The 9,875-nt window shown below is 41.1% G+C and overlaps 1 protein-coding gene across 1 annotated transcript in view; it reads right to left on the reverse strand.

Moving 5' to 3' along the window:
- The window catches only part of LOC134286862 (tetra-peptide repeat homeobox protein 1-like), a 265,454-nt gene extending 256,251 nt beyond the window's left edge, over nt 1–9,203 (reverse strand). Inside the window, exon 1 of the mRNA XM_062848553.1 lies at nt 8,918–9,203. The gene's annotated coding sequence lies outside the window, so the exon portion shown is untranslated. The remainder of the gene's footprint in view (nt 1–8,917) is intronic.
- Between the last annotated feature and the right edge of the window lie 672 nt (nt 9,204–9,875).

Raw genomic sequence — 9,875 nt, forward strand, 5'->3', positions numbered from 1 at the left:
TTACATTTATGCCGGGTTGTTATTTTTCCCTTTTGTCGTTGCTGTGCTAGAATAACTTCTTTGGAGGTTGATAAACAACTGCAATCAGCTTCATCATCGTTACCAAACTCACAAATTTACATAAAGTGCTCACTTTTTTCACTCTGGCCTTTCAAGGCCACGAACAACAACTATGTATTTGGAATTTCACTTTGTTTGGGTGAAATGAGGGTAATTCGGAGGCACAGTATTGATGATCGCTATCAGCAATCAACGACGCGCAGTGAGATGTTGGAAACCTGAAAATAGAAATAAAAGTGAAATTGATTATTGTTGCCAAGAGTTAATAGACTGTTAAAATACTCTGTCTGTAAGTACGTCTGGTGGTACGAACCCGTATGACCGTAGCAGTGTAGGTACTGTCTAAAACAACCATGGCCCGAAAGAACCTGAGTCAGGTAGAATCTTACTTCCCCAAGGCACCTTTTGACAAAACTATCTACCCTCCAAATCAACATGTGGCTTCACCATCCTTTGGTGGATCTGTCCTACGCGCGCTACCATTTGACCATGGAGGCCAACCTGGCAGTTAGCCTGCTTGTGCCTATCTTGTACCGAGCATTACAAAGCACTCTATGTCCTTCCCAAAAAAGATACCGATAGACACCATACCAGTGATGACGCAAAGCGTATCGTGTGGCACGGTACGGTAGGACAGTAAGTAAGCTTATCGTTGATCATCATCGAATAACTCTGCGATCGATACACCGTAGACCGATGCGCAATGTCGTCTGCGAAGCCGCCGATTGACACTTTTACCGGGAACTCTAACCTCAACACCTCGTCGTAATAGCATTCCATATTACCGGGGACCCAGGATGGAACTTTGCGGGACTCCTGAGGTTAAGTGAAAGCACTTCCGACCCACCTCTGTTTCGTAAACTAATAATCGATTCTGGAAGTAACTTGTACAATAATCTTGTACAGGTACCCAGGTATCCCCTGACATAGAAGTGCTTCGGCAATAGACTCCCCCAACTAGCGCTATAGAACGTGTTCCTGTCATACACAGTCACTACTGCACCGTAGCGAATCGCCCTCCTATTGAGCTGGAGTGCTACCTCGACGGTTTTTGTAACCGACAGCGTCTACGGTCGACCAACTCTTCCGGAAGCCGAACTGGCCACTCGAGAGACATTTTACACCCTCGGTGTGCCTCAACATTCTATTGAGGATGATCTTTTCGAGCACCTTCCCGCCGTGTCGATCAAGCATATTTGTCTTCCAAAGGGTCTCCGGGTGGTTTCCCCGCCTTTGGCAATAGAACCAGGCTCTGCCTCTTCCAAACTACTTTTAGCTTGAAAATGGCTCTTCCAGTCTTGACAAAAATCAAATACAGCTATTTAATCTTGTCCGACGTTTCGGTCTCATTTAGGACCTTCTTCAAATGAGACCGAAACGTCGGACAAGATTAAATAGCTGTATTTGATTTTTATCAAGACTGGAAGAGCCATTTTCAAGTTAAAATCTATCACAGTCGAATCCAAAAAGTGATCTTCCAAACTACTGGGAAAACTCCTTCGTCCAGGCATTTCTGCATGGCAGACCTGAACATCTCGGGAGCCTCTACAATAGCTACTTGTAAGGCCAGGTTCGGAACTCCGTGCGGATCTTGGGCCTTACCTACGCTAAGGGACTTAGCTATCCCCGCAAGTTTCACATCAGTGACCCTCTCCTCATCGCCAGCCCCAGTCCCCAGCTGTCCTACGAACGGAGGCCAAAAGGACTAGGATCATGACGTTTCGCTCTTCCTCAGATCGCCTAGCCCGTAGGCAGGCGCGGCGCAGGTCCACAATTGCTTGATACTTCGTCGAAGTATGATGTCTTCCACCTGCCAGGGTTTGGCCTTGGCCTAGCCGCCTTTTCCTCTTCCCGCTGCCTGCTGTTGTTGTAGTCCATACTGTAGTGAACCGCCAGGTGATCGCTGTGAGTGTTGTTATCGTCTACTTGGCGCCGCATCTCTTGCATAGTTTGCTCCTGTCAGAGCCTTTGCAGCCCCACGACTTGTGTCCTGGTTACCTAAAGCAAACCTCCGGTGGCTCGTGAAATGTCAGGTGACATACGCACCAGCCTACCTTCATCCTCCCTCGGACTTTTTGACGTCCGCCACAGGTAGCTGAACCAACGTATTACCAAACGGTAACTTAATTTTGTTAGGTGTGGGTTGATAGGGATAAATGTTTGTGAAGGTAGTAAACGTTCGATTCAAATCAACCGGTCGACAGCTGCGGCGATGGGTTGTGTGCACGAACCGCCAATGCACATTGGACAAAATCAAGCCCAAAGGTGGAAAAAATTAATAACTTTCTCAATACAAGACGCTATGTGACCATCAATGGCTTATTCGAAAGCAAATTTTCTCAAGAATTGATTGGTGGATGATCCATGTACGGGCAACTTCTCTGAAGCGAGTTATAGAGCCCGTTTTACCCCAGTTCCCCCTAAAATTTGTGAATTTCTGTTATTTTACGGCACTTATTATGATTTTTATGATTATTTCGCTGGGATACCATCGTCCCACTCCCATTGAGTAACGTTACATACAAAAAGTTATTAAAATGTTGGAATTTTAGGGTGTTGTGGGGTCAATTAGGCAATGGTATATTTTCAAGGTATAAATTCATTTTTTATTTTTATTTATGATTTTTTACGTGACAATAACTAATTAAATGATCGAATACACATGGTTTATTCCTAAAGAAACCATTTTTGGCGAGATTGATCTTAAATTATTGGTAATATTTAAGTTTTCCCGCATACAAATATGAGTAGTTCCCATCCTTATACCACCGATTCCAAACATTTCCAAACGATGACCCATTGCTTATATACTCCAAAAATATCCTAATTGTTGTTTGCGCATAGCCCCATGGACGGGAGGTGACGGCAGCATATAGATTTAGAGCTTAGTTTACCCAAACTCCCCTATAGACTTATTTTTTATTGTTTTTAAATTAAAACAACTTTAACTTGAAACTTCTATGCATGATATGAGTTGATATTGATGAAGAGCTAACCAGTAATATCACTGCATCCTATGAAATTTGGAAATTTAGGATACAATGGGGTTAAAGGAAAAAAAAAACAAAAAGCTTGAATTACCATATAAGTTGACAAATAACTTGTTTGAAAGATAATATCCATACGAGTTCATTAATGACTGATTGATGCACAGGTAGAACACATATAGCCGAAGCGCTAAACGCGCGAGTATTCAGCAAAACCATGCTGAGAGTGTTGGGTTCGTTTTTTTGTCGGTCCGGGGTTTGGCATTATTGAAATTCCCTTGACATAATGTCAAATGAACGACAGCATTTCCTCAAAATTGATGTGTGTATCAACATATTCACTTGATTTTTCGAATACAGATAGTGCTGACCGTCAATTTCAATGTGGATTGATTTAAAATTGATTGAGTTATGTCGAAAAACAACCCGTGCAAAGAAAGAATAGAGTGCATGTAATGTAGGGTGCAAGACTTTTTGGACAGGGTGTCCGATTTTGCACAGTGCGTACAGCAAAGTATCTAGCCGAATACAAAAAAATCAAGTCAATACCAACATCTTGAGGTGACTTCGATTATGATCAGATGTGCAAAGAGATGTGCTTAGGAAGTCTAGTATCTATTACTAAAAGACATACACTATCCGTCATAAGTAGACTCACAAAAAGTATTGCAATAATATTGAACCACCCCAACTCACCTCGATTTCTCTAAAACCAGAACACCTACAAAAAAGCCGCTTTCAGAAAAGTTGTTGCTTTTGGGCTTCTGAATAACATTGATGAAGACAGCATATTTATAAGGTATTGGAGATATCAAGGTGAGTAAATGCGATATAATATTGTTGCAATACATTTTTTTGAGTTTATACTTATGACGGGTAGTGTACTTGGCTAAGCAGAATAAGACTGTCATATTATTAGTGTATAGCAAAACGAAATAAATAACTATTTGATGTTTAAGTTGCTATTTCGTTAACAAAAATATAACGAATGCATTTTGGAGACTTTTTTTACAATGTGTTACTACGACCCCCATAAAGTCTATCGGCAAGCAGCAGTTTGAATATTCTCAAATTCTCGCTAGAGCTCTTCATCATGAAATGCTTGGAATGGTGAATAATGGAAGTGTGTGACATGGATTTTAAATATTATTTCACCTATTGATTATAAATTTCTTCAGCTTCAATACCAAAATTCCGAGAAATAAGCAGCAGCATATTTTGCCCCATTATCCCCCAAACGTCATATTTATATACTCATTGGAATCAGAATGTTATAACATGAATGATATATTATATTATTATATTATTGATATATTATATTAACTGCAATGGAAAAATTTGATTATACTTCTAGGGAAATTGGGGTGAAACAGGCTTTACACCCCGCTGAAGCAATGTCGTAAGTAAAAGAATCATTCGTATAGAAATGATCTGCCAAACAAGCTATTTGTCAATATATACGGTAATTCAAGCTTTTTGAATGTTTTTTTTTCATTTAATGCCATTGTACCCTTAATTTCCAAATTTCATAGGATGCAGATATATTACTGGTTAGCTCATCAATATTAACTCATATCATGCATAGAAGTTTCAAGTTAAAGTTGTTTTAATTTAAAAACAATAAAAAATAAGTCTATAGGGGAGTTTGGGTAAACTAAGCTCTAAATCTATATGCTGCCGTCACCTCCCGTCCATGGGGCTATGCGCAAACAACAATTAGGATATTTTTGGAGTATATAAGCAATGGGTCATCGTTTGGAAATGTTTGGAATCGGTGGTATAAGGATGGGAACTACTCATATTTGTATGCGGGAAAACTTAAATATTACCAATAATTTAAGATCAATCTCGCCAAAAATGGTTTCTTTAGGAATAAACCATGTGTATTCGATCATTTAATTAGTTATTGTCACGTAAAAAATCATAAATAAAAATAAAAAATGAATTTTTACCTTGAAAATATACCATTGCCTAATTGACCCCACAACACCCTAAAATTCCAACATTTTAATAACTTTTTGTATGTAACGTTACTCAATGGGAGTGGGACGATGGTATCCCAGCGAAATAATCATAAAAATCATAATAAGTGCCGTAAAATAACAGAAATTCACAAATTTTAGGGGGAACTGGGGTAAAACGGGCTCTATAACTCGCTTCAGAGAAGTTGCCCGTACATGGATCATCCACCAATCAATTCTTGAGAAAATTTGCTTTCGAATAAGCCATTGATGGTCACATAGCGTCTTGTATTGAGAAAGTTATTAATTTTTTCCACCTTTTGGCTTGATTTTGCCCAATGTGCAATGGGTGGTGAATTTCTCGAATGCAGTAAAAATGGCATCGATTGGGACCGGACTGAGTGAGAATCGTCCGCTCTCCAGATGGGAGGATCTCCACAAAAGGCGGCCTGGGCAAAATGACGGCTGGGAGCGAGGTCAGTAGTCTTCCAACGATCGAGCAGTAAGAGTGCGAGAAAGAGTATTAATCAAGACTCACGTGTTCGAGCGTCGGCCAAGACCCACTCGACCGTCGTGTGGCCAGAGAGATTGCTTGGCCCCCTGGAAGCCGGTGAAACCGTGAAAGTTTAGAAGAAGACCAATTCCATCACCGGAGGGACGGCCGTAGTGGACAAAAACTCAAATCGACTTCGGAAGATTCACTTCGTCACTGAAATGTTCGATCTGTCGTCGTAAGCATTGCTCCGCGTCCGGCAGCGCCACTTCGCCACCGAAAAGGCGGCTAGGCCACGCAGAAGACCAATTCGTTCCCGGACGCCCATTCCGCCACCGAAATCCGCGGCGTTTTGGGGGGGGGGGGGGGGGGGGGGGGGTCTTCGTCAAGCCCAAGACGCCTGGCGCCGCCATTGTACCCGTTTCTCCATCGCGAGGCTCAACGTCTTGCCGCCGTACTCTTTGCGGCACAGTAAGCACGGTCATGCGGTGCCGACCACCCCCCACCGTTGCCGACCGCTCACGGATACCCATGGCCACCGACGTGCCACTACCGTCCAGAGCAGAACCCATCCTTCGCCGGCCGGTGAGCCGCCAGAACCGACTCGTAGTGTGCCATTCCAGCCAAGCCGACCAATACGATTGTTCAGGTAAATACCCTCTTATTATAGGTACCACCCACACCGAAAGCTCCCCCATCCAAAACGCCCTGGGACCCGGGAGTCAAAAGAGGCCTTGTGAGCCCACCCTGGAAGCTGTTGTTGGCTGGACCAGCAGCTTGGGGCTTAGGCCGTCCCCTTCTGGGCCGGCGTGATCGACTCCCGGGGTCAAAAGTAGTTTCAAACGCTATCTGTGTCCCAGCTGGCCCCTTCTGTAGCCTAACGGCTGTGGCGACCACCTTCACATCGCACTGTTGCCGTAGTGCCGTGACGAGCTCTTCCACTTCGGTGACCTCGTCTAGGTCTTTGACCTCCAGAGTCGCCTTTTGTGTAAGAGCCCTCACCTCTTCCCCTTCGCAAAGGACTCTTTGCGATAGTATTAAGTGCGTTGATCACTAGTCGATCACAGTAAGTTTGTTAGAATTTGTAATAAAGGGAAACTAGATCCGGATTGAATCGAAGGCGATAATTATTGTTGTCAAGTGACTGAAGAATTGTAAGAAGAATTGTAAATGAAAAATGAACTGATGTGTTTTAAAATGAAATGAAATGAACGTTATCATTGAGTTCAAGTTGATAACTAATTATGCTATACTATATTTTGTTCAATGTTAAATTTAGTTATCAATATGAAATTAGACGGCTGTTTGATACCTAGCTGGTTTTGTTATCAATCAATAGTCTTGCAGTTCTATTTTATCGTAAAAACTACTTTACCAATATTAGTTCAGAATTTTTAAAGCCCACTTGCGTCACCTAGTGGACAAATCTACAACCAACTAGTTCACTATCAGATAGCTCTTGATATCCTCATCAACCTTGTTAAAGTCCAAATTCTTCTATATAGTCGGATTCTCGAGATACAGAATTTCAGAATTTTTAGAGCTCACTACCCAAGTAACAATTCCATCGCTGATTGGTTTTGTTTGATTTTTATTAATGTTTTATTACAGCAATAATTAAAACTCACAGTTTTATGACTGTTTTTATGAAAACCATTAATAAAATGTTTTATAGTATACTTGAAGATATCTATAAAGACAGATTTTAAGAGTAAACAAAACTTTCCGATATGTAAACCTTCTGGCAATCATTATTACCGCAATAAAACTGTTAAAACTCTCAACAGATGGCGATCCGTTCGATTAGTAACGACATCTGTTGGTGGAAAAGCAGAAACTACGACACTGCTAGGTTTATTGCGGTCATCACAAAAGTAAACTTGCTTTCGTTTTATTTTCGCTGATTATGGTCGTCGCCATATTGAAGAATTAACTTACGTGGATGAAAAATAGTTAATTTTGCTTAAATTAGCAATGATTTGGGAATTTGCAACCATTTTCATAACATGCTCACATAAATAAACTCTCTCTGCTGAGTTTTCTTGTGATTCGGGATAGTTTTACTAAATTCACAAATTGATTTATTTAATTCCAAGATGATAATATTCACTATTTTCGAAGCGCATTAATTTTATAATTCTGCAACCCCAATATTCACGGTAAATTCGAATGCGCATAAGCCTACGAGCACAATAACTACTAAAATACTGCTTTGAAATAATCGCTTTGTACTTACGAATGATGTATCCTCCTGAACTTTACGTGCCATCGAAGAAGCTTCTCTGTATCTTGAGCTGTCATAGTTTTTGTTGAAAAAAAAACAACAATCGAGAATGGGAAATATTTCAACTAGGTTTTAAAACGGGTTTATTGCTACTCTTAGTTCGGTTTGCAAAGCCTCTCCGAGAGTGGTCCACTTAGCCGGAAGATACTCTTAAAGAGGTTATCAAGAGGTTTTGATGTATGCTTCAGTTTTATTGCAAGTTTCATAAAATTGGTCATGAAGATCTCTTGTAGAGCCGAACAAAACTTAGAATGTTACTTGGGTAGCGCCACCTACCGGATAAACCCTGAATCAACTAGTTCACTATCGGATAGCTATTGATGTACTGATCAACTTTGCCGACGACGAAATTCTTCTATGTAATCTGATTCTCGAGATACAGAATTTCAGAATTTGTATTGCTCACTAGCGTCACCTTGCGAATAAACCTGGAACGAACTAGTTAATTATCCGTTAGCCCTTGATGTTCTGATCAACTTTGCTGAAGACGAATTTTTTCTATGAAGCCTGATTTTCGCGATTCAGCAGCTAAGAATTTCTAAAACTCACTAGCGCTACCTAGCAGATAAAACTTTAACCCTAAAAGGGATACCTTCATGGCCTCAGTTTCGTCACCTCGCTGAGTGTGTTCCATCAAAGACGAGCTCTGAAAGGCGCCTGGGGTCCAATGGAGCCCAGGTATCCCTTTTAGGGTTAATCAACTAGCTCACTATCGGATAGCTTGTGATGTCCAGAACGACCTTACCGAAGATTTTTTTCGATGTAGCCTGTTTTTCGAGATACAGAAGCTCAGAATTTTTTGAGCCCACTTGCGCCACCTAGCGGATAAACCTACAATCAACTAGTTCACTATCGGATAGCTGTTGATGTCCTGATCAACCTTGCCGAAGACGAATTTTGTCTACGTAGTCGGATTCTCAAGATACAGAGGTTTAAATTTTTTAGGACTCACTAACGCCACCTAGCGGATAAACCTAGAACCAACTAGTTCAATATCGGTTAGCTCTTGATGTCCTGATCGACCTTGTCGAAAACGAAATTCTGAAGTTTTTCTATGTAGCCTGATTCTCAAGATACAGAAATTCAGAATTTTTAGAGCCCACTTGCGCTACCTAGCGGAGAAACCTACAACGGGAAAACATCCTTTTGCATATAAAACAAACCAAATGATCCATAAACAAATGCGCAACGATCCATAAAAAATATCATTTCATGGGGTCTTGTAAGCAATTTTATTGCTCTTTTCGCATGAACTATGGATCGTATTGCACTTTTGTATGGATCATTACTGCTTTTTTAGGGATTTTCAGTTCAATTCTGTGGAACATGCAAATATATGTTATGGATCGTTTCGTATTTGTTTAAGGATCGTTTTTGTGGTTTTACTGGTACAAAAAAAGTGCTGCCGTTATCGCAAAAGTTGCTGATCTATAAATAGATCACTGGGCGTTCGAGGCATCTGATCTATAAATAGATCACTGGGCGTAAATGGGTTAAGAGCGTTTTAATAGAGTTACGGGGGTTCAGATGTATTTTAAACGGCTTCAGGGAGATCCAGAGCAATCCAGAGGGTTCAGGAAGGAACGTTCTGAGAAATTTCAGGGGCATTTGATTGCATTTTAGGGTACTTCAAGGGCTTTTAAGAGGCCTTTTTTGTTATCGAGGATATGGAGCCTTTTTATATTGTATCAAGAGTTTCAGTGAAGCCTCATAGAACTCCTCTGAGACCTTCTGATATTCTCTAAAACCCCCTGAGATATTCTGAAACGCCTCTAAGAGCTTCAGTTACCCCCTGAGACCTCCAGGTGTCACCCTAAAATCCACCGGAACTCCCAAAAACTCTCCATGGGACTCCCTGGAACTTCCTTGAAACCCACTGGAACGCACTGATACGCCCCACGGTGTCTATGGTAGATGAACATTTTTAGAAAAATATCAGTGTCCCTAAGTCATCCAGTAAATGAAAGTTAAGGGTCTATTCTTTGGTGCTATGAACGAAATGTTCTATCGGGGGTTATTTTCCTATACAAACGTTGGGTGAAAGTACCCTTTAAATGGGTATTGCTTGGAAGTTTGTTCTAGAAGTCGCG

This window comes from Aedes albopictus, chromosome 2 (genome assembly GCF_035046485.1).
Source record: "Aedes albopictus strain Foshan chromosome 2, AalbF5, whole genome shotgun sequence".
Classification (NCBI taxonomy): domain Eukaryota; kingdom Metazoa; phylum Arthropoda; class Insecta; order Diptera; family Culicidae; genus Aedes; species Aedes albopictus.